Genomic DNA, 8,359 nt, shown 5'->3' with positions numbered 1-8,359 from the left:
TGCTATTTTAGAGTCGCAGGCAGAAGTCATAATATAGGGTCATTTTTGAACGCTTTCAAGCCCCGTGATCCCAGTTGTAATCACAAACTTTAGAGGACAACATGCTTGACCTGAGCTAGAAACCTTGTTTTTACAGTTGTTCCGACATTTAGCCATTCAACATATGCTAGCGGCCTTTCACCTAACACATTCGTTTTCCCAGGAGTTGAAATGAGAAAGTGTGTCTAAACCTCTATGGGGGGTGTTGACACTTTGCCGAGACCACTTCGCTGGTTTCCACTTTGTTCCTTCAGCGGCGCAAAAAGTAACACAAGCATGATTACATTTTCGGAGCGTGCACACGTGCATTTGGTTAGGACCGCACTCGCTTCATGCGACGTAAAATCCCAACGCTGCCGCTGGTGGTCTTGGAAGCACGGCCGTGTTTAGAAACGGCAGAATTTATTTCCTGAAGAGTACTTCGCGTAAGTATCTGGTCATCCAGCGATTCAACACTACATGTGAGACATCGCGAATCCCTTACGATTGCAAGCAAGCTGCTCTATGCCGCCGCAAGGAAACACACTACAGACTTCGAATGGCTGACACCACGGGGCGCCACCGTCTTGCTGCACGTTTCGCATGCCTGCACCATGGCCCTGGCGCTATGAAGCTCGGCAGTCGTGGTTTCTTCCACCGCAATACAGCCGTAGACGATGCGTCCCTTCGTGTACATGCCCTTCTCCCGGCGCTATGAAACAAAACTCCCCATCGTGTGTAAAAAAAAAAAAAAGTCGCTACGAATTAAGGGGGTTCTTTCAGAAAAACAAGGGGTGTGTAGGGAAATCACTGACCTGACAGACGTGCTGACAGGAAGGTGATACAGAAACTGTCTACGCTGGGCTGGTGCCATCGGCAGGCGTCACTTGCTCCTTTGCATCTCGGCCGCGGCGGTCTAATTTCGATGGAGGCGAAATTCTAGAGGCCCGTGTAGTGTGCCATATCAGTGCACGTTAAGGAACCCCGGGTGGCCGAAATTTCCGGAGCCCTCCACTACGGCCTCCCTCATAGCCCGAGTCGCCTTGGGACGTTAAGCCTCCATAAACCAAGACAACCTTCCTTCTTTGCCCCGTGTATAAGAAAGAAAACCATCGTTGTGTTTCTGTAATCACGTGGAATGGCGCAAATAGGCCTCACGTTACTCCTTCAACAAATTATTTTTTGTCAAGGCGCATTTTACAGGCGCTAAAAGAGTTCGCAAATAATGATGCCCCCAAATGGTTGATGACGCCACAAGTTACCCGTGACTGCTTGTGTTCTGCAAGTATCGCTTCTTTCGCACTCAATGTGTAATAATTCTTAAACGCTCTTTCCTTCGAGGAACATGTCTACATTCAGCACGCGCACTTTTCATGTGAAAAGGGTAGAAGTTACAAGAGCGGCCCACCACCTGTGTTGAGGCGTCGATTCATCAGATGAAGAAGAAAGAGTATTTATCGAATGAACTCAAAGACAAAAAAAAGTAGAGCGCAAAAGCGTTCAACCTCTCTGCAGTGTCAGCCATGACAGGAACTCGAAAACTGCATGTCGATGTATACCCCGCCGCGGTGGCTCAGTGGTTAGGGCGCTCGACTACTGATCCGGAGTTCCCGGGTTCGAATCCGACCGCGGCGGCTGCGTTTTTATGGAGGAAAAACGCTAAGGCGCCCGTATGCTGTGCGATGTCAGTGCACGTTAAAGATCCCCAGGTGGTCGAAATTATTCCGGAGCCCTCCACTACGGCACCTCTTCTTCCTTTCTTCTTCACTCCCTCCCTTATCCCTTCCCTTACGGCGCGGTTCAGGTGTCCAACAATATATGAGACAGATACTGCGCCATTTTCTTTCCCCCAAAAACCAATTATTATTATTATTATGTCGATGTATAGAACCGAGTGTTAGCGCAAGTGCGGCTTAGGTTGAAAATCATTTAAAAAGTGACCACATGAAAATTCCTTTTTTGACGCAGCGTGACACTGATAAACAAGGCAAAATACAAAGCAACCGCTGCGGTGGCCTAATCGTTTGAGCATCCGTCTTATATTTTGGAGGAACAGGGTTCAATCCCCAGCGCTGCCAGGCACCCCCCGGGGTACTATGGGTGCGAGGTTTCCTCTGGCCTGGTGGTCTGCCGCTCCTGGGTGAAATGCTTGGAAAATGGGTCGGTGACACCACCTTGTGTGGTTGAAAAAATACTTATTTTGCCAAAAGCTGCCCTTGCACCAAAAAACATCTGAATTCAAAGAACACTAATTCTCAGAGCAAGAAGCGCCTTCACCGTACGAGTCGATACTAGAGAGAGGGCGGACAGTTGGTTTCTTGACACTCGCAAAGTGAACAAGGGAGGGGAAGGCCCCATGGTGCTTAATTGCCAATGTTTCGACAAGTCCACTTGTCGAAATGTTGGCAAGCACCCCGAGGCTTTCCCCTGCCTTGTTCACCTTGTGCGCTTCACCGTACGAATATTTCAAAAGTTTCTTTGGTGACTCAGTTCTTGAGAAGTTCGCATTACAAATTTTTACTCAATGCATAAAGCTAGATGCTGTGATTTGGATGCTGGAAATATGGACACTGGGAGCGTGTTTGATCCGCCTTTTGCGTGCCTACTGTAAAAAGAACCAGGGCTGCCTTCAAACAGTTTAAGATTTCAGCTTGCAGACAATAGCGCACTGAATCGTACACAATGACAAAAAGAGAGGAGTGAGCTGTGTGCCATGTCGTACTCGAGTTTTCTTGGTAACAACTGCAGCAACACACATCTATACCTAAAAAATAAAAAAAGCATGGTTTTAAAGCAGCTGGTAAATTTATTTCCACAAAAATCTCTCGACTAAGCATTTCGCACCCACTAAGTCCTACGGATTTCATTTGGAATCATCGAAAAAATTGGCAAACAGCAGTTTGTGATCATTTTCAATTATCTCCTTCCAATATATACAAGTCTCTAGGTATTAATTTTTTACATTAAACAGTTTTAATTTTGGACTGAAAGGGTTAAGTATGCAATATGAGTTGGCGAACTAAACGTTTTGCCAGTAATGTAAGGGTACATACAACTGGTTCGTCTATAGTCAGCAACTTAGCTATAGTCAGATACAACTCAAGATCTAGATAGAAGCTCCAGCCACATTCTTGACAGCCGAACTGAATGAATTCCGTGAAAAAAATAAAAATAAACCTGTTAAATATTTTCTTGTTGTCTAAACAAAAAGTAATCTCAAGACGAAACGATAAGCTCAATAATTTTTTGTTTCTGGCTTTTTTGATACAGTAAAACATCGAAAACTGATTTAACTGTTGCTATAGGACAGCGGAGTAGTACAGGACGGCGCGGGCCGTGGCTCACTGTTGCCAAATGTTGTTTATTTTAAAAAGTTGTATCCTACTGTAGGATTTAGAGCGAGGCTTCAAAAATCTGCGGCATGTTACGATAGTCAACCACGTACTTTCAATTCGAGGAAGTGTAACGCTGCTTTCGGGTGGGAGATCTTGTGTCCCGGAGTAGCCAAGTGCAGTACGTTTTCTCTTGTCGCGCGAATGCGTGCATTCTCGCTGTTGCCGCCTCGCGGCCGTCTCAGAGCTTAGGAAGCGAGAGAAGGGGAAAAAATGAGGCGGCCAGATCGAAAAGAACGAGAGTACCGAAACGGCGGCGTCCGGGCCGCTTCTTCGGCGATCTTCCTCCCGAGACAGCAATTAACTTGCGCTTTTCAGCGTCCGCCAGCCGTTGAAATGGAAACCGATTCCGCACGTGGGAGGCGAATATAACGGCGTTAGGCAGCGCTCTTCGCCCGCGTAAACCCTCGCCGCCCGTTCCTCCCCATCTCCTCGGTGGCGGTTCTTTCGGAATTGCCCACCACGGCGGGCGTGGCGGCCTGCCGCTGACACGAAAGAGCGGCGACCGGGAGCAAATGGAATGCTACGTTCGGCGGGACCCTCCGAAGGGGGGGAGGGAAGGGCCCAGATTGCATCAGCGCGGTGGTCGAGCGTCTTGAGCGGGCCGACCCCGCGGCGGCGACTGGGCGAAAACCGCGCGCGGTTCGATTGCGCCCCCGTGGCCTCCGCGGAATTCGCGCCCCCTTTATATCCGCGCGGTACGGTGCCGGGCTACCGACGAGAAACTTTTGGCGCAGACTTCGTGTACGGGGCGTGCGTGAGGAGTGGGCTGCTCTACTGGCGCTGACGTTTCCTCGTTTACACCGTCTATGACTCCATCTCATTGTTTCTTACAGTGGAGTTGAAGCGACGAGCTTGAGGTGACGGCTCCCTGGCCTGTGTGGTGTTCTCACGAGCTCACCCGCTCACTCGGCTTCCCTTTCGCCCCATGAAATAGCGAAATCGGACGGCCGGCAACAGGGGCGTCATTCTGTCAGAACTTGCCAATGTTGCGCGTTACAGTGCATGTCGCAAAGTGCATTGTCGGAAATAGCATTGTAAATATTAGGTCTTAATTGTACGAAATGACTGCGACGTTGATGGAGCATCAAAAAAGTTCAGTAATGCGGGTTGAGCTGACAAATGGTCCTAATCTTGGGAGCCTTTCTACACCATCCATAACGTAGAGTATTCCCTGTCCTTTTTATCGATTAAGTCTACTCAGTGCTTCCTTTCAGCCAAGGAGTCCGACCATGTATGTATTCCGTGACTAAACCGTCAATGGACATCTTTCCAACAACTATCCGCGCATGCGCGCGATTTAGATGTCTAGACACATGGAAGATCAGAAGCCAAGAAGGTCGCCAAAATTGGCGCCTTTCTGCAGTACTGCTCTTCTGCCGCTGAGAAAGGGAAACGTACTGGAGAACAATATTTTTCAAGCCGACTGCAGTATCTTGGCGAGTCATTATGGCACCAGGGGCAAACCATGAACCCGAGCGTAAAGGTAGAATTACCCCAACAATCTAGATTTAAGATATATTGTTTGCTCTCGTCATGCAACAAAATGGCAGGTTCCCTTATCACGCACCAGGATTCTTACCACATGAAACCAATGATGTCAAGGTAGTCGTCGAACAGGCCCTGTTGTCGCGTAGTCGCTAGTCCTTCGATAAAGCTTACTGTAAAAGCACTGCATATTTGTGTATCTCAAGAGTGATACTTGAAGCTTGGTTGTGAAACTTTATTTCCAGCGGATATAGAGGAGCGCTACTAAATACCTATAGCGTGAAAGCCTCCGACTCATGCGTGTCACAAAGGGAAAACTCTCATACCCTACGAATTTCTAATAAAAAAGCATAAAAAAGCGCTCTCCGAATTTGCCTGTACACACACACACTCAGAAAACGAACTCTAGCTGTGAGGCACGCCTCACTCAAGGGCTTCTGGGTAGTTTAGACCTAGCGTGGTTTCCAATCGGCTCCGAAATCTCATTTCACGAGGGCTTTTGCATTTTCTACCCATCGAAACGCAGCAGCCGTGAACGTGCTGAGCAGCAGACCGCTGTACCCACTGAGGCTCTAGGACGGATAGCACGCGTAAATGGATATCTAGAGTTGCGCTCAGGCTTTCCGCCTTCTCCCAGTGCGTACAAGTGAGGGCGGTAGCCATGCCAGAGTTGCTACACAGCGACAACTCGAGGCCAAATCAAGCCACCCACCTCGACCCTGCGTGCGCTGTACGTGGCGCGGTGCAAACCGGCAACCGGTCGGTCCATGTGGAGCGCACAATTTGCATCTCCTCGCGCCTTTCCAGCGCGGATTGCACGAGCAGTCTCCTCGTCTCATCTGCCGCCTCTGGTGCCTGCCGACCATTTCGGCCCCTTCTAATCGGAGAAATGGCGACTGCCGTCCCGGCCAGCACGTGCCGCGGCGCCATCCCCAGATTTCCTTCGCGGCGTGAGGGGTGACAAGGGGAGCAAGCGCGAGTGCGGCTGATACGGGGGTGCACCCCCGGCCGTCGAGTTTCGCTCTGCGTTTCGCGCTCATTTCTCGCCGGTGCAGGCGTTAGTGGGCTTCGGTACGATAGTTTGGCGCTTGCCTTCGCCTCATGTCTGTGTGTGATTGTAACGAGTGGCAGGCAGCGGCACAGCGCGCGTAACTGGTGAGCCGGTTGCCGTTCGCAAGCTACGGCTAGTCTAGCTACGGCCGAACATCGGCAGCATTGCGCGTGCTGCACTGGCTGTGCCGCTGAAGCACCCAGCACAGTAACAGTGTCAGGGCGAGAAAGAAACCTCAGAACCCGGATTCGGCAGATTTTAATGTAGCGATAGCTACACTACGCCAGCCACTTCGCGAGGTCAGCGTGGCTGCGCGCTGAGCCGTCACACCACCGCTCCGCCAGCTGTGCGCATGCGCGGAGTGACGTCATAGCCAGCAGCTGGTGTGCGCGCCGCTCGCCGGCAAAGCCGAGTGTTGGTGGGGGGAGGGGGGGGGGAGAGGGGGAGAACGTGAATCCACATTCGGGGACGAAGATGAAGAAGGAACGCCCAGCGAAACGCAGCGGCAAAAGACTGACTTCGCTATTCGACTGAGCGAGTTCCACTCGACCAGCTGTAGCTATCGCGTCACTCCAGGTTTAAACAGAGCTAAACCACAGTCATTTTTTGCAGGCGGTTCACATCCTCCCTTGAAGGCGGGAAATGACAGCCACGGCGCCATCGAAGCGCCAGCCGGCCGAAGCCGGACAGACGCGTCCGTGCATCGTGTGCTCGACAGGATGCCAAAATGTTCGATGGGAACGCGACTTGGGAGAAGCCCGCTTGCGGTTCCCAGCGAAACGCCGATCTGAAACGCCGGCGTCTCGCGGTGCGGCGCCGGAGCTGGTTCGGCACTCAATTTCCCCGCAGTGGCGTCAATACGGCGCGTAGCGACAACGCCGCTCCGAGAATAACTTGGTCGGACCACCGCTGCACCCTTAACCACTTGTGCTCCCATGCATGGACTAGACGATGCGCTGTACATACGTGAGCTTCTTTCTCTTCCCACTCTTTTCACTCCATTCCCTCCCTCGCGGCGTGGTTCAGGAGTCCTCTCGGAATGTTGTCGCGCCTTTACTCTCTTCTTAATCTCATCTTCCTGAATTGCCTATAGTTGTGCTGAATAGAGAAGATAACACAACGCTTGCAGAGATTGTGGCGCATCGGTTCGGGTTTGCTGCATATGTTTAAGTTCAGAGGAACGTTAAGTCGTTAATCAGCGATATTTTACCGGCGCTGTCGTAATTTTGACTTCTCTCAACCTCTTCTGTAGTGAGAGTTGAACCAAATAACGCCGGGCTTCATCTCTTTTCGCAGCTACCCCACAAGACTGATGCACTCTGGAAAGTGGTGCGCAAAAGATTTAGCGAGTGAATATATACTGATAAATTATACTTTTGAAGGTTGTAGAAAATGATGTCGTTTCCAAGAACAGGCCCTATAGTTCGAGTATATAGAGCTGGCCTCAGGTACAGTTTACAACTCGCCATCGGCTCCCACGCACAGTGTGTGACAGCGAATTTTAGAAGAAGCAACTTCATTAGCTGCGCCATTTAATTATTTCAGAGAACTTAGATGCTTTGGTCCTCTGGCGTGTTTTTTCTCTTTACGACTGGTGTGCGAATAACAGGAAGCAAAGCACAAAAACAGCCCAGTGTGAGAGAAAAAAAAAAGCCGGGGTGTTGTCGTCCCGCTTTCCGGCCAAATCAAGGCGCACGGTTTTGTGACGTCAGACGTCAGGAGACTTTAGTGAGACATACTTTTTCAAAGTTATTTTAGCCTCGACTTTCTTGCCTCGAAAAAGTACAAAATATTCGCGCCAACGGATACAAAAAAATTAGCAACAGGTAGCGTTCTTTGGAGCACTGCAGAAGTAAAAGCCTCAGCAGTTGAGTTTGTAGTCATTTAATGGTCCAAGGTCACCCTCGAGTACATCTTGACCACGTGCTTTCACTAAAACCGTTCAGCTTTGTCAAAGCCAGAGCTATCGCCAGCTAATCGGCGGCCCAATTCGCAATGCTCCACGAAAGTAAAATCTATTTCTCGTAGGCTGCCGCCGTGGTTATTGTGTTCGCCGCTATCGCAGCTGACGAGCGCATGTTGGCGGGCCATATGTTGCGATGCGTTGTCACATGCGAGCATCTTTGCGTATTTTGCCACCGATAAGCCTTTTCTTGCCCTGACTCCTGCAACACTGCAAGATTTTGTTGAGGCTAGCGTGTACACAGAGCGCAGCCCGGCGTAAATGCGGCAAAAAAGAAGGTGAGAAAAAGACGCGCAGGGGGGCGCGCGCGCTCCGCAGTTCCCGGCACGAGAGGTCCCCGGGTGGTGGTGCAGGTGGCTGCCCACCGAGCACTGCAGGGGCCGCAGCACCCCATTGATTACATCGCGGCGCAGTATAGCCAGTGGACGCAAACAACGGTTTCTTTGT

Source organism: Amblyomma americanum, chromosome 4, assembly GCF_052857255.1.
Source record: "Amblyomma americanum isolate KBUSLIRL-KWMA chromosome 4, ASM5285725v1, whole genome shotgun sequence".
NCBI lineage: Eukaryota > Metazoa > Arthropoda > Arachnida > Ixodida > Ixodidae > Amblyomma > Amblyomma americanum.
This window is presented reverse-complemented; position numbering follows the sequence as displayed.